The sequence below is a fragment of the Rhyacophila brunnea genome, unplaced genomic scaffold (genome assembly GCF_057557595.1).
Source record: "Rhyacophila brunnea isolate RB1 unplaced genomic scaffold, BYU_Rbru_1.0 scaffold_1, whole genome shotgun sequence".
Classification (NCBI taxonomy): Eukaryota; Metazoa; Arthropoda; class Insecta; order Trichoptera; family Rhyacophilidae; genus Rhyacophila; species Rhyacophila brunnea.
Genome location: NW_028232751.1, coordinates 24,925,441 through 24,948,962, shown reverse-complemented (window position 1 = coordinate 24,948,962; position 23,522 = coordinate 24,925,441). Strand labels below are relative to the sequence as shown.

The following is a 23,522-nucleotide window of genomic DNA, read 5'->3' as shown; positions in this document are numbered from 1 at the left end:
CCACAAAAATCACAATTGGTTGAGTGAACGAGCAGTCTTGCGGCAAAGAACAAAGATGTGGATCACTTAAACTTCACAATTCAAAATGAAATCGTTGGTCCACTGCATTCCTTAAAATCTATCGACTGTGTAACAAACGAAGACGAAGCAACCAACTATCCAACTGAATTTTTAAACTCATTGGATCTGCCTGGCTTGCCACCGCACAATTAACAACTGAAGGTTGGCTCGGTAGTCATCATCCTTTGAAATCTGAACCAACCAAAACTATGTAACGGAACGCGTTTGGTGGTGAGAAAACTCATAGGCAATTTGATTCACGCGACGATAATCAAAGGAATGTTCAAAGATGAGGAAGTTCTCATTCCGAGAATTTCGATGATCCCAACCTATATGCCATTAAACGAATTCAATTTCCAATTCGTCTTGCATTCGGCATGACGATCAACAAATTAAAAGGCCAATCCTTGAGTGTTTATGGCCTGAATCTATAAAATGAATGTTTCTCTCATGGTCAATTGTACGTAGCATGTTCATGTGTCGGCAGACCATCTGCTTTGTTCGTTTTTGCACCTGACAACAAAACAAAAAATGTCGCATATCACAAGGTACTTCAATGAAGGGAATCTACCCAAGTGCAACCCATCCAGCAAATAGTTTAACAGAAAGTAGTGCAACAATGCTACGCGAATTATTTCGATTCGCTTCAATAAAGCAAATGCCTTGCTGCCACGTGAATTACATTCATTTCAATGTAATTAAAATACTTTTCATTTTGATTTGATTTTTGCACGTTTATTGAACTTAATTAATTTTGAGTAGATATTCATAAAAACTGAATTAAATTATTCAGCTAATAAGTTAACACAATATTTCTTGATTCTGAGGCGGTACGAAGTTCGCCGGGTCAGCTAGTTAAAAATATTTTTAAGATATTATTATGCATAATTACTTTCTGGACTTAATTATTATTAAAAACAAAATATGAATTGCAGTTTTTAAATAGGTACATAATTTGTATTATGTATCTATGTACCAAAACCATTTGAATCCTGTCCGAAAAAATATGGAGGCTTAGGCATAAAGTCCACTAAAGCAGGCTTACGGGGGCGCTCGCGCATTTTCTATGTGAATCATCGAAAATACAACATAATCAAATACGCCACCGCACACTGGATTTGACGACGCTTTGTGCCCGCCTGCCCCATGAGTCACCGTTTTTGGCTACTCAGCGATACGAATTAACGAAAATACAACATAGTCCATTCATTGAACACGGCAAGCAAAATCACGCTCCTCGAAGCATCGTCGATCGACGGACGAGAAGCCATTATTTAAGAACAATGAACTCTTTGTTTAGTTATTGCGTGTCCGATATTAATTACAAGCCCCGAGAAATTTAATAATATTTTTATTGTTTTGTTATGAGAGACGCTGATAATAATAATTATTTTGTGCTCCTTGAGCCCCTTATTACATAGGTGAAGGGTAATGCGCGGGTGAGAGGGGGCCTACTCAGTAGTGAGCGCACCGAACGCTTTTTTGGTGGGCTTTATGCCTTAGAATATAAAAATAATACTACAGACGTCATTTTTTAAATATTCCTTGACGTAATATTTAATAATTATCATGGTGGCAACTCACACAATCTGCTTGGAGTGCGGCAGCGTTGCGGACCGTACTATAATTATAGTATTTTGTACTATACGCGATTTTCAAACTGGGAGTCGCGTAAAGTAATGTATCGTGCGTAGTTTCTAATTCGGCCGCTAGTTGTAAACTACATATAAACAGTCCTTCAAAATTTAGGTTGTTTGCAAAGCTGTGTGAAGATATGAAGCTAATTTATTACACATCACTTTTATATACTGGCATTTCTTATTTTATTTTTTATACTGGCAAATATTAATTTTCATATTCCCACCAATATCACTCGTATCTCTACGGTCTTCAAGATACCTCGTCGCAGGACAGATGTTATGTTTCATGATGCTGTGTATCGTGCGATTAACTTATTGATGGCACCATAAAGGTTTATTTATTTTTATTAACTATAAATATAATGTTTGTGGACGTGTTAAATAGGTTAAATTTATAATTGTATATAATATTATCATGTTTCTTTAATATTTACATAAACACATGCTGTCTTTTCTACTTTCTTGTTATATTAGTTGTTATTTGTAATTCAGTTATTTTTATAATTTTGTATTTATTATGTATTATGGCGCATTGGCCAATCGCTGTAATGCCGTAATACTCTTTTTCTAAATAAATAAATTAATAAATATTATTTCCGTTCAAAAGCGATTGATTCAAATGAGGTACGTTTCCCCCTTTTTATGTATTAAATACATTTTTACTATTTAAAAATGTGTCTGTAATAAATAAAGGGGGAGGGACCAAGATTAGGGTTTTTAAAGGGGGGCGTAGTGATATAAAGCTTGGAAGCCACTGATTCTAGCGCATCCAATGTTTGCTTTTATATTCCGATCTAAAAGACACGATAGCGAAGATGTGCATTTTATAATCACTTATGGATGCGAAAGCTCGCAATAACACGTAGGTGTGCACCCTTAGTTAAACCTGCAGGCAATGTGTCGGTCACTTGACAATTGTGGAGTATCCAGGTATGTATAATGTACCTGGATAAGGGCGTTATTTGGGGTAGTGTAGTAGGCGGAGGAAATGTGTAGTCAGTGACACCTGATAATTTTTGTTAATCCCACCCCCTTACCGCCGCTTTCAAAATATAGTAAAAATATAACTATAAAAAAGTATAGTACACCCAACACACCTTAGTTTTGAAAATCGCAAAAAATAGTACTTATTGTTATCAGATGTCATTTCGACGTCAAAAATATACATCTCAAGTACTAAAATTTAAATTTACTATAAATTGGTGAAAAGTACCTACTAGTTATAATTTCGTAATAAAAGAAAATTTGGTGAGTCGACAAAAAAAGTTTCTCAAAAGAGGTATAAATAAACAGCCATTGACTTTATTAATATGAAATTTCTTGAATTTTAGTCGCCGGTAAGCATTTTGGTCAGAATGCCTCGGAATTTCTAAATTTTCTGTTATTTTTTTGTGAGTAACAAAAAATCTATATATTTTAAACAACCTACTTAAATTATTTATTACTTGTATAGACCAATGTATACATCATATTTTACTAAGGCTGTTATGAAAATAATGATGCATACACGTGTCTATATAAATAAAAAAAATAACTTAAATAGGATGATTTAAAGAGCACTCTGTAGAATAGTTCTACATTTAGCTGAATTACAACACGTAATAAAATTTTTGCCGAAATACGATAATTTCTCGGTTGCGTACTATAATTCTGTGAGAAACGCTGCCTGAGCTAAGGCCTAAACTTTTTGTCACGGTCGAATAGTGTTGCCAACCGTACTGTAATTATAGTATTTGTACTATAATTTTGTTCCGCGTACTATGTACGATATAAAACAGGTATAGTACGCCCAAAATACTATAATTTTAAATTTCGGAAAAAATATGTAAAAAGTACTAAAATTTCGATATTTCCATTATTTGATAAATTGGTGCAAATCACTATAATTTCGCAGTATAAGAAGATTTGGAGAATTTGGAAAAAATTGCTCGAAAACCGTAAAAAAATCCCTTGACGTTGACTTAAAATGAAATTTCTTGAATTCTTCGGTAAGCATTTTTATCGGAAGTAGTACCTAAATAAAAAGGGGTCTCGGAGTTTCTCAAAATACCTGTTATTTTTTTCTGAGAAACAAAAATTCTATACATTTTTAACATATGACAACGCGTACTATACTTTTCCCCCAAATACTATAATTTTGGAGGCTCTGTACCAGTGTTGCGATGTCTACTGAAATTTCAGTAGATCGACTGATATTTTTTGCCAATATACTGATTTTTTGATTTTTTTTTCGAAATTCAAGAAATCTAGTGATATTTGTGTTTCTCCATAATTGTTAATTAACTGATGATTCTTTTAATAATAAACTTGAAATGATTTACGCATGACCTTTTTTGATGTTATACACTTCTAAATTGACATAAAAAAGCATTGTAAAGGCCGGTCCGGTCTGGGCGAGTGATTTAGTAGAGTGGCGAGTGATTTAGTGAATTAGTGACTGAAAAGTGTGCGAACACAGTTCATTAGTGAGTGACGTGTCAAAATGAACAGAGCACAACGTAACAAAGCAAAAATAAACAAGTTAATAACTTCAGTTGTAATGGCTATAACAGAAGAATTGTAGGAAGAAATTTGCGAGAAAAAAGAACTCTCTGCGTTGTAATTTGTAGTTAGAAATAAGTGAATAAGGTAAACTGAGCTTATTCCGTGATACTGAGGTTTTATAGGGGTTTCAATAGAAATAGTGTACTTTTTTGTACATCTTTGACAACAATCTTGCTGTTAATGATATTCATTATTGGCAAAGATAACAATGAAATTTAAAATGTCATTAGCAAAAGTATTATTGAGATATAAAAATGGAGAATAAATATTGAGTTGAGTAAAGTGAAAAAAATAAAATAAATTTAATACAATATAAAACATATTGAAACTCTAATGATGAAAATTATGCTAATTATTATTATGTTTGATGCCGACAAAAAAAAATCAATGAAAAATAAATATTTATTTATATTTCGATTTTTTATGAAAATCTCACTATTTTCGGTGTTTTTATGAATTATTTTGATTTCAACTTATTAATACAGCAATAATATTATCTAATATCTAATATTATTCTAAAATTAATATATCGATTATTCAATCTAATAGTTTTTCTACTAAGTGAAAAATAAATAAATATTGTAATTTTTAATTTAAAAACTAGGTATTTTTATAATATTTTACTGACAAGCTCATAAAAAATATGTGTTTAATTGATAATATTAGTATTATACAAAAAAAATATAGTGAATAAATAAAAACCTATACATAAGGTCCAATAAGGTATAGGTTTTTATTTATTACAACATATTTTATTTTTATTACAATTTAATAATTTTGTCAGAATATGTAGTTAATGCCTACTAAGTAGCCATTAATATTTCTTTTTAATTTTTATATCTACCTACTCGCAAGAATTGAAAAAAATAAAAGAATCAAAAAAATCTGGTGCCGGGACTGACACAATGTACGTTCCGTCTATAAAATGGTTTTATTTGTTGGATGATATCCTGCGAAACATGGATGCAGAAGTCACGAAAAGTTAAAGCAATATGGTGTAGTATTATATAGACCTTATGTTTTTAATTTTTCACTTAATCTCCTTCTCACCAAATCCAGAAATATTCATTGTAACTTCTAAGTCATTATGAGCATTGCCTAGCCTGTTTATCTTTATATAATGGAGATCTGAAATTCCATAGGCACTCATGGCTTAAATATTCCAAAACGAATTTATAAGTAGTGTCTTCGCTCCAGCGCTGTGCCATTCTTACGGCAGCCGACAACTAATGCACTCGCCTGTTCAGATTTGTTTCGTGGCTTGTTTAGTATATAGTGAGAGGTGGTGGGGGTCGCTACTCGCCCAAAATAATAGAATAAAATGGATCGTATTGACTGACCATTTTACTAAACTACACGACTAAATTTGTCTGTTCAGACACGGTTTTTTACCAAATCACTCGCTACTTTACTTAATCACTGGCACAGTCCGAACAAGGCATAACTCTACCCGAGAGCGCCATTTTACCCATTTATATCATCATTGTTTACAATAAATTAATATTATTAGTTAATGTTATTCTTATTAGCTTTAAATCATATCTAATATACCACATTTTTCAAAATCTACGGATATTTTATGAAATCTACTGAATTTTTTGTCAAAATCTACTGAAATTTTAAATTTTAACTAGGCAACACTTTTCTGGACAACAATTTCACTTTGAAAAGATGGCAACACTGCTGTCGATTGTCGAGCGAAAAATAGTAATGCGTAAGAGTCGTCCGTCGTCGGGATAACGAGTTCAGTGTCGTGACATACTTACATTAAAGCAGAAAACCGGTGAGTAACTATTTATATTTTATTATTTACAATAATTACATCTAATTGTCGAGCTTTTTTCAGTACAGTATTCAATTTACGAATGGAAAATTCGCGAACGGAAGCATTTTTTCCCGTGTCGGTGTTTCCAATATTAAACGAAAATAATTATATCTAATAATAACGACTTATATATTATTATTATAAAGATATTGTATCTGTAGAATAATTTTTACAAATTATTTTAGGTAGGTAGTATGTATCAAGTACATAACACCGAGTAATAGATTTTCCTGCATGGCGCATGTAGAAAACGGCCGGATAAATAAGTTTGCTTTTTTTGTATGTTGTGCAAGGCAATGAATTATTTACTTGTGAAATAAATTAGGTAAAAATATTCAGTTCCAAAGGAAAGCCGCCATAAAAGTGAGTTTTCCATTTTGCATGATGCAATTTGTATCCGAATAGAGTCACCATTTTGATTTAAAAAAAAATCACGCCACCGATATACCTGTAATAATAAAATTGTCGATTGTAGATCGTAGCTTACGAAAAATTTACAAATTAATAATATATAATTGTGAAGAAATCTTATAATAAAAGAAACCTTTCTTATTGGTATCGAATTGTTTTTATATTTTTTAATGTAATGACTATTTAGGGAGCTATATTTTAGAATATACATAAATTATATATTTATGGTAAAGCTATAAGTACTCCATATCGTTTTTGTGATCGAGCCAAAACCTAATTCAACCTACAGAAAAATAACCTTTAGCTGTCCTAACTAGATATGACTAAACCCAAATATAAAGTTAATTGTGTTATTATCTGTTCCAGGAAACTGGCGAATGATACTATTGTTCGTTTCAAACCCACGAACAAATCCTACATAGGAGCAGTGATTTTGGGATACAAAATCAAACGTGAGCATCAATATCAAGTGAGTGCACATTAACTATTAATAGGTATGCATTAATGCATTGCCAATATACTGAATTTTTAATTTTTTTTTCGAAATTCAAGAAATCTACTGATATTTGTGTTTCTCCATAATTGTAAATTAACTGATGATTCTTTTAATACTAAACTTGAAATGATTTACGCGCGACCTTTTTTGATATGTTACACTTCTAAATTGACGTAGGAAGCATTGTAACTCTACCCAAGAGCGCCATTTTACCCATGAATATCATCATTGTTTACAATACATTAATATTATTAATTATTGTTATTCTTATTAGTTTTAAATCATATCTAATATACTACATTTTCCAAAATCTACTGAAATTTAAAATTTTGACTTGGCAACACTGGGCTGCAGACACACGGCATTGCAATGGACGTGCGTCAACGCAGGTCTTATTTGATTCCAATTACATCCGATTAGAATCACCAATAAAATAAAACAAATCCGACTGGTGATTGTAATCGGATGTAATTGGAATCAAATAAGACCTGCGTCGACGCACGTCAACTGCAATGCCGTGTGTCTGCAGCCTTAGACCTACATCCATGCACTCAAACTGCAATGAATGTTCTCGGGTACACATGTTTGGAAATTTTATTAATCGGACCCAAATTCAATTTTTTTATAATATTATAACAAGTACTTAGGTACTTGAATTAGAATAATCTCATTGGAATGTTGTGTATGTGTGTGTCTGTGTGCGCTGCGGTATGTTTGCGTTACAGAAGGACAGTTAGATACAAACAAATAAATGAAGGCGTCCTTATAAAAAGTGTCATAATACATTGGTGTCGAAAGTGATTTTATTGTATTTAAAGGGTCGCTATTATTTAGTATTTAATCGCTTCGGATATTGATACACTTGTGTGAGATTGAGTTTAGATAGATGCTATTTTATAAACTCTAGTTAGCTCATTCGGCATACTTGCACTTTATAAATTCTACAGTTTATCTAATTCTACTTATTACCACGTTTTTATTATCTCGTTTTCTTGCTTGTCCAGTACAAATCTTGCAATCGATTTTTAACCAACTTCCCGACTAGCTAGACATTTGAAACTTTTAGAATATATCAGAACACGATGGCAATGCGTCTTTTAATACCTAGCCATCTTTAAAAGCAGAATTGAAATCATTTTCAGTTAATTCTGTTTTGTTTGGAAAGTTAGTTCTGAAAAAAATCGGCAAGTTGGCGCTTCGACGAATTCAATGCTTGCACTTTTGCGTAACGGCGTTCGACGAGTTTGAAAAAAGAATTAACTCGCTTTCTTGTTTGTTTGTTTTTTTACTTGATAAGATGAATAATATATGTACTTGATATAATCAAGTACAAGTTTTAAAAATCTCATATGTTGCTCAATTAATAAATGTTTGAAAATTTCTTAAAATTGCTCTCTTTATTACGCATTTGATCATTTTTTTAAAAGTTGGTGGGATAATTCATCAAAAAAATTAAAAAAAAGTATTTATTTATACATAGCATTGTCAAGTTTATATGATTCAGCAGAATTTAAAAACGTGGTTTATGAAAAGTTCTTTTTATATATTACTTAATTATATTTATTCATTTTTGAATGTCATGGCAGGGCTCGAAATGGACCGGAACGCACCGGAGTGCCGTTCCGGTTCACACAATCCACAAAATTATCGCTCCGTCTCGTGTAAATATTAATTTGACCGTCTGAGCGAGATATGTCATATAATAAAAAAATCTAACACAATCGTTTTTTTTTAAACATATATGTATAGAATTAGATAAGTAACAGTGTTATTATTTTCGTAAAATTATCAAGCGCTCCGGTTCGTAAAATTTTCCATTTCGAGCGCTGTGTCATGTTGCGAACGTCTTGAATTAGTAATTTATAAAGTTTACTTATATATAAATAAATTTGAATTTTGTGCCTTCTGTATTCTACCGATAACATAAAAGCTAGCTACAATAGACAAATTTCATGCCTGTATTCATTTTTGCGTGTATGACTTATGTGTTGGCTGGGAAACAATACATTTTTCTTCAACGTTTGTTCTCATGTAGGCTGATAATTGAGGCGCTGAGTCACTAAACTAGCTCCTGGCGATTTTTGAATGTACACAGGTGCTCTATCGGTGGATATATCAACTTTTCCAGTTGAGAATTTCAAATTCCTTCCAAATTCGTCAAAAATTCAAAATGAATATTGAAGTGAGTTGCTCTTTGAAAAAATAACGAGTCGCTAAATTGTCTCTTCATAACCGATTAATCAGACGCCGCCATTCAAATACTGATTTTAAACGTACCTACTTGAAATTCTGTATACCAGGGGCCAGCTACGCGGCGCCCGCGGGCGAATATTTCATGAATTTGATGGAGAATATTTGATACGCCCTCAAAATACCATCAAATTATTACAAATATTACACTCGACGCACGTAGGTAGTTTTTTTTATCCTCGTAATGATTCGTAATTATAAAGGACATGACTATATATTATATATAAAATACATCATATATAAAGATTATGGATACTCTCATAGAATAGTTTTCTTCTAGATTTGAGGAATTTGTGTTATTAGAACCAGTGGTGAGAATTTTTATAAATCTATTTACTTACATAATATTACTGAAAATGATATTTCTTCCCAGTATAATTAGAACATATTTTGAAATTTGAAATTAGTAATACCGAAGACCTAGAATTGGAAATAATAAATGTACAAAATGTTACCACTTTATTAAAAGTACATTAGGTATTATGATGAAATGTTTTGGAAGTTTGTCGAAGTGGATAGTGATCCTAATTTACGACAATGTGCATTAAGGATATCTTCATACTGTGCTACGACATATTCTTGCGGGTCTCTGTTTTCTAACATGAAATACTTACTTAAATTAATTAAAATGTCGATCAAGACTCACAGACCCTCACTATGATAATTGCTTAAGGCCAGGTAATTCTAATTATGTAGCTGACTATAATGAGATAAGTTACTTAGCTGAAGATTTACGGTGCCAAAAATGTCGCATTGATTTTTTTGCATAGCATGTATTCGTATATAAATATATGTACGTACATAAATGAATATAAGAACACCCATTTTAAAATATATATTGGCAATTTAAATTTATACTAATCTTTAAAATTTGAATCTTGGTTTATTGTTTAACTTTTTTAGTATTTGTATTTTTTATTTTATAGCTTGATATATTAGTTATATATTTTTTATGTCGATTTATGTCGATATGTATGTATCTTCTCTTAAATAAATATTGATTGATTAATATGGTGCTTAATTTATAGAACTCCATATTATTAATAATGCACATTTCTGTGATTTTCGTGGTTATATCAAGATTTTAAGTTCTTATGGAATTTTAATAGTTATCAGCTTTAAAGAAAAGTGTATATAAATATATATATGTATCTATATATTATGGGCCCCGGCTATGGTCAAAATTTGTATTGCGCCCTTTCTGGCAACAAGGTTGCCGACCCCTGACTAAACAATCGTGTCAAACTAATCACATGTGTGTAGTGAGAAAGTCCTGATTTTGCTTCATCTATTTGATTGTTTTTATTAATTATTAATAGATGTTTATTATGTATATTTATGAAAGTCAATTCAACCAGGAGAATCAGAATCAAGGAAGCGTTTGAGAAATCCAGATGGCTGGAAATGTAATGCGTTACGCCAAGAAAAGTATTTGAAAATGGGAATTCCAAACATAAATTTTTGTTATAGTTCAGCGGTTCTCAAACTTTTCTAAATTTCCTGCGTGGCGGTCCCTTTAAAAATTGTTTGATGGCTCGCGGACCCCTTTAATAAAAAAATTAAATCATGCGTTAACATGTTTTTACTCCCTGCTTCATTTATCGTTTGTCAATTTATGGCTACGGCTATATGTTGTAGCTTAACCACTAGGAAATGCCAATAGAAATGGCGTATTTCAAAAAAATACTACCCATGTGGGTAGGCAGATTGAGCGTCGCTTGGGGGCGGCAGTTACTCGAAGGGCGGCAAATCGAGGAGAATCATTATGTATATTATATAAAAATATGTACCTAAACTTAGTTATAACTGAAATATATTCTATCCATTAAAAAAATCAGCTGACTGGTTGGAAACGGAATGTATTAATTAACATAAAAGGTTTAACAGGACTGTAATTTTAATGTCGGTTTCGCGATGTAGAGTTTACTTCCGTTGTCCTTGGACGTCACGTCCTTGATTACCAGCAATGACACGTGCAGATTTGCGAATTATATCTGAATTATAGGTAAGTATGTACCCACCTAATTAATTTATTCAAATATATTTGCCAGTTACTCATTTTTAAATGTAGGTATCTGAAACCGTGGACTCGCAATATTGTAAATTAGTATAGAGTGGTATATATTTTGTTAGTAATGTATCCCATTCAACACATTTCTCAGATATTTGAGTCATAAAAAGATGATAGAACGATATAAAGAAATGGGGCGGCATTTTGGCGCTGCCTAAGGGCGGAATTTTGTGTAGGGACGTCACTGAGTCAACATGCTGAGATTTTTGTCGTATACCTACATAATATGAGAGACGTAGTCTCTTTGGACATTCGTCTACATGGGACGGTAATAAACAATAAATTATACCTAATACATGGTAGTACTGGGAAGTGGTTGTGGTACCACTCCTCACCTCCGTAACTTGGTATTGGATTACACCTCGCGCGCGCCTCGAACTCGTCTGCATAATATGATAGACGCAGTTTATTTCATGATTCATTTAAGTACTTGAAACGATATTATATACATACAGCAATCAAGCATGATGCTAGGCCAGGAAGTAGACGTCTTCATCTCCGTAACTTGGTACTTGATGCGCACCGTGCTCGCCTAGGATTAATCTACAAGCTACATAATATAATGTGATAAATGCAGCTTCTTCGGTGATTGGTCAACATGAGACGATACTTAGTATATACGAAAAGTTTTGGTGCTAGGCAAGCTAGGTGTCGTGGCTCCCACTCTTCGCCTTCATAACTTGATACTAGATGAGCACCGCTAGAATTCGTCTGTAGGTATAATAGGAAATTTATTATCTACACAGCTTATTTTGTGATTTGTTTATCCGAGACGATAGTAGCTATGAAAAATCATGGTGTCACCTGGTAGTGTTTATATGGGCTTAAATTTCTGGTAAATGTAAATGCCCACGATGGCCGCGCGGCTGAAGCGTCGCGGATCCCAGGTTCGAATCCTGGGCTTGGCAATCACACGTCATATTGTTTTTCAATCTGTGTACAAGTCAGAGTATGATGGTCCTAATAGGTTTAGCAAGTGGCTGACATCCATTTCTCGTAAAAAGAAATTCTGTTAGTACAAACCTCCACTCTGTGGAGGCCCATAGGTATTGTGATCTTATTAGGATCTGACATGGCCGAAAAAACAATGTACATGTAAAATAATATTATTTAATTTAATATTTAAATTAAAGTAAGATATTTAATGAAATATAAAATAGTTAAAACTAAGTTTTTGCAGGTACAGTTTTGATATTTTGTAAAATCCTTTAATTAAAATGAAAGCAATTCTTAAAATTGACTGTACTTTCTCCGGACTTACAGACTGCAGAACATTGTCAACATAAACCAATGCACGTACCCATGACCCCACATCCTGAAGCGGCCCCCGAGGCTAGGATCTTTGGCGGGTCCCCCTACCTATAGCTAAAGATAAAGGCAGTGTGAAGCTCTATAGTAGCGTTTTCCAAATGGTACCTATACTCGGTAAAATTAATGTGCATTGTTTTTTTGTACATTTTAATGCACCAATTTGAATTATGGAATTGTCGAGTATCGATACACAATTAAAAATTATATCGTACGACCACATAATTTTAAATAATAACATTACTGAAGGAAAATAGCGCCCTTTTACCACGTTTTTCTTAGCTCGTATTCTTGTTTGTCCGGTGGTTGTATATCCAATATTAATCTTGCAATCGATTTTTAACTAACTTCCCGACTACCTAGACATTTGAAATTTTAAGAATATATCAGAACACGATGCCAATGCATTCTTTTAATACTTTTAGCCATCTTTAAGTATAATTGAATTCATTTTCAGTTAATTCTATTTTGTATGATAACTCGTCTGTTGCAAAAGGGGGTCCTAGCAACTAAATTATTAATATATATGTGCGTAGACTATGGAAATCAATATGACATGTCAAAATGACATTTCAGTATTCTATATTTATTCAGTATTTCTTTCAAGTACAGTAAAAAGTTTTTATTAATACAATAAGTAATACTAAAAGTCCTTTTTATCTTGTAATTATTTTCATATAATTTAAGGCTACGTGTATACTAGGGAAGTCTGTCTCTCACGTCTTAACGTTTTTTACACGCTCTATCATAATTTACACGCCACAGTTGTTTTTTATTTTCGATGAGATCGTGGAAAGATAAAACTAACACTAACACAATTCCAAATATTGTAGTTTTGAGTAAGTACCTACCTCATGGCCCCCACAAAGAGGGGCTGACAGGGCTCTTGCCTGAGGGCCCAGGCTCAGAAGGGCCCGACGTGGCGAGTCGACCAGATAAGTGATATGAATACACATCAAAAATTCTCTCTAATAGTAAAAAAAGGCGCTATTTTCCTTCAATAATGTTATTATTTAAAATTATTTCTTTGTACGATACAATTTTTATTTCTCTATCCGATATTCGACAATTCCATATTTCAAATAGATGTATTACAATATAAAAACAACACTAAAAATATACCAGTTAATTAATTTTACCGCGTACACCATTTGGAAAACGCTACTGTGGAGAGTCACACTGCCTTTAGCCTTAGCGATAGGTAGGGGGGCCGTCAAAGATCCTAGCCCGAGGGCCCGCTTCAGGATGTGGGGGCCATGACCTACCTATTATTAATCAAATAAGTAACATAAACAGTGATTGAATTATTTCATTGCAAGAACTCCTCCATATAAAAATCGTGACAATCACCGACATAGCGAAGTACCTATACAATAATATAACAATTAGACCAGTGGTCTTTAAACTCAATAAGGATGTGAGCTATTTTCAGTACTTAATTGAATATGTCTGACGAGCTACTTATACCTACGTCATATTCCTTCTTTATAATTTTGTATTATCACGTTTATCGTATCATACATAATATTATTATATTACTTAAAATAAATTAGGACATCGGACTTTCAATAAATCATAAAATGCGTACTTTAATTATGTATTTATAAACAAAATAATAATTGAAAAAATCTTGAAATAAGTGTGAGTAAAAGTAAAAATAATTAGTGAAAAGAATGGCATTCACTTTCCTCCACATTTTTTTCAATTCTTAGGTGAGTACATTATTACCACATTTGAATGCAATTATCAAGATGTACCTACATCTGTGAGTCTGTTTCTATATTTACTTTTAACCACCTTCATAGTGGAAAACTTTGATTCACATAATTAGGTAGAACAAAACAATGCCTTAATTTTGAGCGCAATTCGAACTAAAATTGGATAGGTACATACTTTTTTGTTGAGACGAAATGACGTAATAATATGATAAAAATAATATCCTACGCGAGCTAGGTACCTGTAGCTCGCGAGCGACCGTTTGGCGATCACTGAATTAGACAATCAATTACATGGCATTAGTTTGGATTTCGCTGGAGATCGAGCTCAGAATTTTCTTCACACTAGTTAGGTTAGGTAATTTATCTCCCTGATAATGCAGTTTTCATGAAGTCGAAAAACCCTTAATGGTGATTATCAGAGGGTAATCCATTTTGTGACGACCTTTAACCTGTCCGAATTGTTGCTTTTCTTTGGGCGCCTCATGGTTTTTGTGCACTTTTGGATACCAAACAACATCGCATTTATATCATCCTGAGATTCCTCAGTGCAGTGACTTCCCGTGGGGATAGGCAGATTGAGCGTCGCTTGGGGGCGGCAGTTACTGGCGACAAATCGAGTAAAATCATTTGGAATATATAGATATAGCTACCTAAACTTAGTATGTAACAACGAAAATATATTTACATTAAAAAATTGAACTCACTGGTTTTGTCGGGTTCGCGATATCTAGTTTACTTTTGTTGCCTTTCGACGTCCTTGGTGACCAGAAACGACACGTGCAGATTTGCGGATAATTAGTTTGATATTTTGTTAGTAATGTAACCATACAACACATTTCTTAGATATTGGACTCATGAAAGGTTGATAAAAATAATGTATAAAAAAATGAGGCGGCATTTTGGCGCTGCCTAGGGGAAGAATTTTATTTAGGGACGTCACTGCCTGAGTGTTTTGATTAGCCGTTTTTATTTATAAAAATGGCTAACTAACTAACGTTGTACCAGAGGATAGGTACGCCGAGAAAATGATTTTTGAATCTGTGAAAATTTCAAATAAAGAACACGTTTATGCATTGTTCATAAAGACAATTTACTTACTTTTAAACGTCAAATTATTGAAAAATTCATACAACATATTTTTTTTCCATTATTAAACAAGTTTAAAATAAAAATAATAGGTAATATAATAGAATCATTAATATTTACGGTAGCACATGTTTAATATTGTGATTTTTTGACAACCTAATAATCTAACCATAACAACAATATTGCACAAACGCATAGGGACCATTATAAAATATAAAATGTCACTGGAAATTTCTTCCAGAAAACCATGAGTTCCATTGAGTTCACGAAATATTTTAATGCCTCCAATAAAACAGGGCGCGTGTCTGGTTTATTGGAAATTATTGATCAAACATACTACATAATATTGTTGCTAATCATATGCGATATGCAAAATCAGTGAGCAGGAGAATGAAAGATTTTAATATTACTAACATTGACATGCGATTTTCAATTCAAAGTGGATAGAAAGGTAACATCATGGCCCCCACAAGGGGGGGGGGGCTGACAGGGCTCTAGCCTGGGGGCCCGGCGTGGCAAGTCGACCAAGTAAGTGAGATAAACACACATCTCAAATTTGCTCTAATAGTGAAAAAAGTAGCCTGCCTTGCTGTTTTCTTTCAATAATGTTATTACTTAAAATTAGGTGGTTGGACGACGCAATTTTTAATTGTGTATCGATACCCGACAACTCCATAATTCAAATGGATGTATTAAAATATACAAGAAAAAACACAAAATATATTAATTTTACCGCGTACACCATTTTTGGAAAACGCTACTGTAGAGCGTCACACTGCCTTTATCCTTAACCATAGGTAAGGAGGTCCGCCAAAGATCCTATACTGAGGGCCCGCTTCAGGATGTGGGGGCCATGGGTATCATGACAACATACACAAAATGTCAGTTTTGTAATGGTATTGAAAATGAAAACAATTTAGCTGTTGCTAAGCAACGCATAAACTAATTTTGTACCTAAATGTGTTTATTGTAATATAATTAAGCTACTTACACTTCTTAGTAATAAGCATATCGCGATTTTTAAATTAAAATATCTACCACGATAATTTTTGATTCACCCGAAAGCTAAGTCCTGGATATTGAAAACGTTAGTTTGAATAGAGATATTTCTGAGATGGAGTTTTATGACAAAATATAGCCATTTTATTCCCAATGTAGTTAAGTATTATTTTCATAGCAACCGTAGGTAATTTGAATGTTTTGACTTGCCCCAGTCACTAAATACATTAATGTTACACACAGAAATATCAATATTTAATACATATTATTATATAATACCTAATACAGATTATCTAAGAATGAGGCTTCGATTAGTTTAGATCTTGTCCAGATGACGCGTGTCTCGCTTAGAGTGCACGTGGACAGCTCAATGAGGTCACCTGTACCTCGACCGCGCGCGAAAAGTGACACTGTGATTACATATTATGCACGGCCCAATGAGGTCACATGTAATACTAATGTGCGCGAGTTTTTACGTGCGAGTCCAAAGGCCTTACAGGTTTATATAAGTACCTAGGTACTTAATGTTGAAAACAGTTAAAATGCAGAATTTACAATCGTATAATATTATTGAAGTAGATTTATACAATTTCGTATCAGTGTAATTGTATTACTTCAGTCCTCCAATATTATATTTCTATTACGGACACCTAGCGACATCAAACATTCAAAAGAATAATAAATAATATACTTTTTATATAATTCGATTTAATTTTAATTTACGGTAAGTAGGTATAATCTTAAACATGTGCGTTCGTTGAATTCTCTTTTATTTACATAGGTACCTACTTATCTGAATCTGACAATAAAATTTTATTTTCTACGTTAGTCATTCAACAACCTACTAATATAAACTTCGAATATTGCAATATGTGTTTCTGGTTAGAAGTCCGACTGAACCGTTGTTTTTTATTTGTCGTATAGGCAGGCACTATGCAGGAACATTGAGATGCAAGAAACCAAAACAATGAATCATTGTTCCAGTCAGCATTGACGTCAACAATAACGTTGACTCACTTGGTTTGGCGTAAATTGAGAACTTTATAAACATTCAACGGAATGGAAATTTTATATTATTGCATATGTACCTACCTATGTAAAAATGCAGCTGCCAACTGCAGACGCCATAATAATAATTATGACGGATTAGACACTGTCAAAGAATAAATATGGCTGGTGTACTGTAGTATTGTAGGTAGTAGGTAGTAGTGTACTCGTGTAGTAGTGTAGCTAATAAATAGGTAATATATGATTCTACATTTCCTTCTCTACAAAATGATAACATTGATAACACTAGGTAAGTACTTAAGTCAAAAGTTAATGGGATTAATTTTGAGTTTGAAAATATTAGATAACTTTAAAACCATAAATGCATTAAATAAATAAATTAATATACTTATCTACAATATTTATTCATACAATTGAGCATTATTTAATTGTTCCCAATTAGCACAGTTTTCTTTTTTTATTTTAAATAATAATTATAGCATAGATTTATTTTAAGTAATACAGTTTACAGGAAGCCGGCAACAAACAAATTTGGAAATAGCCGATATACTATACTGGATTATTTGTTAGGTTAGATTTTCATTCTTGAATTCATTAATTTTGCCAATCAGCTATGAAAATGAATTAATATTCATGAATTGAATCTAATAAAATTGGAGACTGTATTGTATACGGTCATCTCTTTCCGATAAGAAAGCACACGGCAAACTGTGCCACGGTGAAATGTTTTACGTACAATTTACATGGAACCATAGTATTGAGGTGACGATAGGTTTACTCATTTATCTGTATGAAGGGTTTCTCCAATATATCGTCTCTGTTCTGGCAGAAAACACTAATTCGAGAATACTAGTTTCGAGTAATTTGACTTTGAAGTTTTTAAAATGTTTGAAATGGTCTATCATGTGAGTTTATTAAGTAATCGTAAAAATGATGACTAAAATAAAGACTGTTTATTTATTAAGAATGTTAAAGTTTAAAAAAAAGTAAAATTTTCTTTTTTTATGTTTATTTTCTTATTTGTTTAGAAAAAAACGAATTAGTGTTTTTTGCCAGAACACATTTTGTCTTTTTAAGCGGTACTGATTACACTAAGTGTTATTTAGTGTTTTCTGCCAGGAGAAAAATGCAGAATATTCTCAAGCCATTGTCATAGTTTTAGGGAAAAATTTTAGTACTTACGTAAAATTATCTAGGTATTTTTATAAAAAAAATGAGATAGACACATACTGCAATAGTATATTCTTATAGAGCGTAGAGATTATAAGTAGGTACATGTGTAAATAGTGACTTGCAGAAGACATATTAATTAAGGGAATTTCAGAGTAACTATCATTGGTGGAAAAGTAGCATCGTTAGAGTCATCATCATCAGTCTGAATAAATACACTGCTGGATGAAGCCCTCTCCAAGCTGATTCCACTTCTCTCTGTCCTGTGCGTTGCGTTGCCACGTACTTCCGCAGTACTTAACCATTTCATCGATCCAGCGGCCTCTAGGTCTATTTTGCGGACGTTTTGTACCTCTTGGGTACCACTGGACGACTACATTTGTCCATCGGTTGTCCCTTTTTCGAGCTATGTATCCATCCCATTTCCATTTGTGGTTTTTAGAGAACACTATTACATCGCAAACCCTTGTCTGTTCTCTTATACAATCATTCCGCTTTTTGGTCATTTCGCGTTATGCACTTGGCGAACAATTTCATCGAAAATACATCCACCTACAGAGACCTTGTTGTTCCAGAAAATATCAATTGAGTTACTGCATATGCAGTGACGTTCCAAGACAAAATGCCGCCCCTAAGCAGTGCCGAAATGCCGCCTCATTTTTTTTATACCTACCGTATTTTTTATCATCCTTTCCTGACACCAATATCTAAGAAATGTGTTGTATGGATACATTACTAACAATACCTATACCACTAAATACATGTCTACTTCAATAGACAAAAAATATTGTGAGTCCACGGTTTCAGATACATTTTAAAATACACGTAACAACTTCCAAAGCTCGCGAATGACTGGCAAAAATATTTGATTTTTTTAAAATTAGGGTATGTAAGTATGTAGGTACCTACCTATAATTCAAATGCAATTCGCTAATCTGCGCATGTACGCAAGGACGTGACGTCCAAGGACAACGGAAGTAAACTAGACATCGCGAACCCGGCAAAAAATTACAGTCCTATTAAACCTTTTTAGTAATTATGAATACACTTTGTTTCCAACCAGTGAGCTGATTTTTTTAGGGAAAGATATTTCCGTTATAACTAAGTTTAGGTAGCTATTTCTATATATACCTAATGATTGTCCTCGATTGTCCGCTCTTCGGGTAACTGCCGCCCCCAAGCGACGCTCAATCTGCCTACCCCTATGGGACGTCACTGTGCATATGGCTCTTGCAGACGAATCATAAAATAAATTGCATCTCTCATAATTATTACGAAAAAGTGTTTCAGCAGTGGCTTAATAGAAAATCAACGATGTGCATGTAGTCAAGTTACGTGGTGATTCGTGAAAGGCATGACCACTTCTACGACTGGAAACATGACTTTCCTGGTTTCCTATTGCCTCGGGTAGATATATCACAAATGAAACAATTGCGTCTTTCATGTTAGAAGAGTCACGTGAGCTTTGTTAGTAGAAGCACATATTAAATTCGTAGTTAATTTGAACACGAAGTTGGGTGTACAGAGGGGTGGCGCCCATATGAGTCAAGACCTTCGGCCATGAGGTTCCTACTATGAAGAAGAAGAATGATGCTAACACCAAAGTAACCAATACACTGGCTGGATACAATGGCACCATGCCTATATTCTTGACAATGGCCAGCGTTAAATAATATACAAAGTCATACTGCATCTCTCATATACATACGAAACTAAGATGCTCACTCAGTGTAATTGTAGTTCCAAGTTAAGTAGTGAGGAGTTGGATTCACGACTACTTCCGATGCTGCTACCGTGACTTTTCGTGTATTACTTGCTATCGTCTTAGGTAGACGAATTACAAAATAGACCGTGTAGGTATATCATATTGTGCAGGTGAATCAGAGGTGCGTTCGCGGTGCCCATCGAGGATGTGAGGAGTGAGAGCCACGTCGACTCCTTGGCATGGTGCTATATCTTTTCGTGTATATGTACTATCGTCTCAGGTAGACAAATTGCAAAACAAACTTTATATGATTCCGACGAATCCGATGTACGCGCGGGATTCTCATCAAGTACCAAGTTACGGAGGTGAGGATTGGGAGTCACGACCACTTCCCGACCTGGTACCATAACCTTTCGTGTATACTATCATTTCAAGTAGACAAATCACAAAAGAATGTCTCTATGATTATATATACGGTTTGTTAGGTAACGCACCTGGACTACATGTAAATAATCTTTTTAATGTATTTTATACATCAGTGGCTTGTTGTCGATTTTGATTATAAAATAATAAATGTATAAATAAAAGCACTATGATGATTAAAAGCAATATTTATAATTGCTAATCAGGCTCTGTCAATCTCTCAGATCATAATATTGTTGTAGAATTGTAGAGAATATAGACACTAAGTCGCTTGCCAGTATAAGGTGAAAAGCAAAAATGGTCCTGGCAGAAAACACTAACTCAATTAGTTGTTATTTCCAGGCAACATTTCGTAATTTTTCATTTAGTGCGTTTGCAGAAAACTGTTTTTAGGTAAATGTATATTTTATAAAAATTAGTGTGTTTTTCCAGACGGTAAAGTTTGAAATAAGGAACATTTTGGTATAACTAACTCAATATGTCATTTTGTCGAATTAGTGTCTTCTGCCAGAACAGTGACGATATCTGGTAGGTACCTACTATTATTATTTATAAAAGTTAATAATAGCTAAATATTATAAAAAAATATTTAAATATTCATAGCTTTCATTTTATCTAATAGTATGTCTCCATCCCTGGTGAACAACTAGGTAACCTGGTAACAGAACAGAGTTTATTATTTTATTTATTGTGATGTGCAGCATTCGTTAACGAATGCATAATCTTTTATTATGCGTCCGATTAAAAAATATTCATGGATTTGCAGTTACAATAACTACTAACTCAATTTAACAACTACATGAGAGAACAAAAGATCATAATTATCTTGTAAATCAAAATAATGTATACTAGGTAAGTATAATACATAAAATCATTTGAAATTTCAACTATATATATTATAATATATGATTTTTGAGTAACTTTATCACGTTGTTTTTATAATTTGTGTATGTTGCATACTGGAACATTCTATTGGCAATGAAATTAAATAACAGATACATAGGAGTGATTGCAAGTTATTTTCCTCTTGAAATTCTAAGAAAAATTAAAGTGTTGCCATGCATTAATTTTTCTCTGCACATGGATTACTTACATACTCACACTAGTATAATTTATATTTTTGAAAACTATGGTGACCATTACGTAGTGTTATTTGGGAATATATTAATTTCGATGGAGATTTTCTAGTAAGTTTGTCAACTACTGTCTCGGTTTGGCCAGGAACGTTGCTGATTTGGTGATCTTGTCCAGGATTCCGACACACACTAACACGGATTTTTAGAATAAAACACCAATAAACGGAAACCCTTTATTTAATTTCCAATGAAAAAATCAATTCTCATCGTAGATGTAAACATTTAAACACCCCATAAAATATATTTTGGCCGGAATAGCTAAAAAAAGCTCTTGACTCTCATCTTGACGGGAATTTTTTGAAAATAATATTCTTTATAATTCTTTTTAACACTACAAGAGGCTATGCGGCCCAACGACAGTGTAATTATTAGTAATAAAAAGAAACAATCACAAATACTCAGGCTTTGAGAAAATCACATAAATATGTTGTGACCTCACCGAGTCGAACCTGGAGCCCCCGGATGAAAGCCCATCGCCTTACTGGACTGGACTACGAAATCAAGTCTATTTGCTAGTCCATACCAAGCCTACATCTGTGCATGAACAATAATTAATGAAGAGTTTAAGAACGTTTTATGTTGTTTTGAATTTCGTTGACAGATGGAAAATATGTCCAAAAACATACTGCAAGCGTAGTCATGTTTGGTGTTTTTTTTTAGTATTTCATCGGAAGTAGCGACCTTATGAAAACCGTATAAGTATTATGTAGTTTAATTTGAAAACAATGCTTGGAGGGAAGTGTGTTGATTGTCAAAATTGAAGGGTTATCGCAAGACAATGATTATATTATGCGACATAATTATGAATTTGTTGATTTTGAATATAACCAATTCCCACGACACAAACTCAAGTTTTATTAGACACTAACAATTACACAAATGTCTCAACATGATCTATATATAGTTCTTGCAGATTGAACTTTTTCTCTAAAAATGATTATAACATGATAATATGCAACACCAGTCAAAATGGACACCGGTCAGTCATCCACGCCTTCTTGCTAAAAACAAAATAATTATTTGTGCGATATATTAGAATATATCAGAACACGACGACAATGCATTCTTTTGATACTTTTGGCCATCTTTAAGCAGAATTGAATTCATTTTCAGTTAATTCTATTTTTTATGGAAAGGTATTTCGGAAAAAAATCGTAAAAAGTAAAAACACTATTATTGGTTGCCAGGGGGGTCCTAGCAACTAAATTATTAATATATACGTGCGTTACTATGGAAATCAATATGAAATGTCGAAATGACATTTCAGTATTCTATATCTATCTATTCAGTATTTCTATCAAGTACAATTAATACATAGAATTGTCAAGTTTATATGATTCAACAGAAAATTTAAAAACGTGGTAGGATAAGAAAAGTTTTTTTTATCTTGTAATTATTTCCTGTTCCAATAGTGATGTTGATCAAGAATATGTAAACATACAAGAACATTGAATTTCTAATGTCTCCAAACTATGTACTATGTTTCTGTGGCATATCATTGTCTTGCAATAACACCTTCAATTATCAAACAGAATACTGACCATTGTTGCCATATTTTCAAAGTGGAATTATAGTATTTCGGCAAAAAATATAGTACGCGTTGAATGACGAATACTTTTCTGCATTTTCCAAAAATTTCGCGTAAAGTAATTAACGTCACCTTTTTTTAGAC

General features: G+C 33.1%; 1 pseudogene across 1 annotated transcript in view; it reads left to right on the top strand.

Moving 5' to 3' along the window:
• The first annotated feature begins 5,964 nt into the window (after positions 1–5,964).
• LOC147079613 (cell cycle checkpoint protein RAD1-like) overlaps positions 5,965–23,522 on the top strand; it is a 42,547-nt pseudogene continuing 24,989 nt past the window's right edge. Inside the window, exons 1-2 of the transcript XR_015070012.1 lie at positions 5,965–6,027; positions 6,847–6,949. The product of XR_015070012.1 is annotated as a cell cycle checkpoint protein RAD1-like (transcript). The remainder of the gene's footprint in view (positions 6,028–6,846; positions 6,950–23,522) is intronic.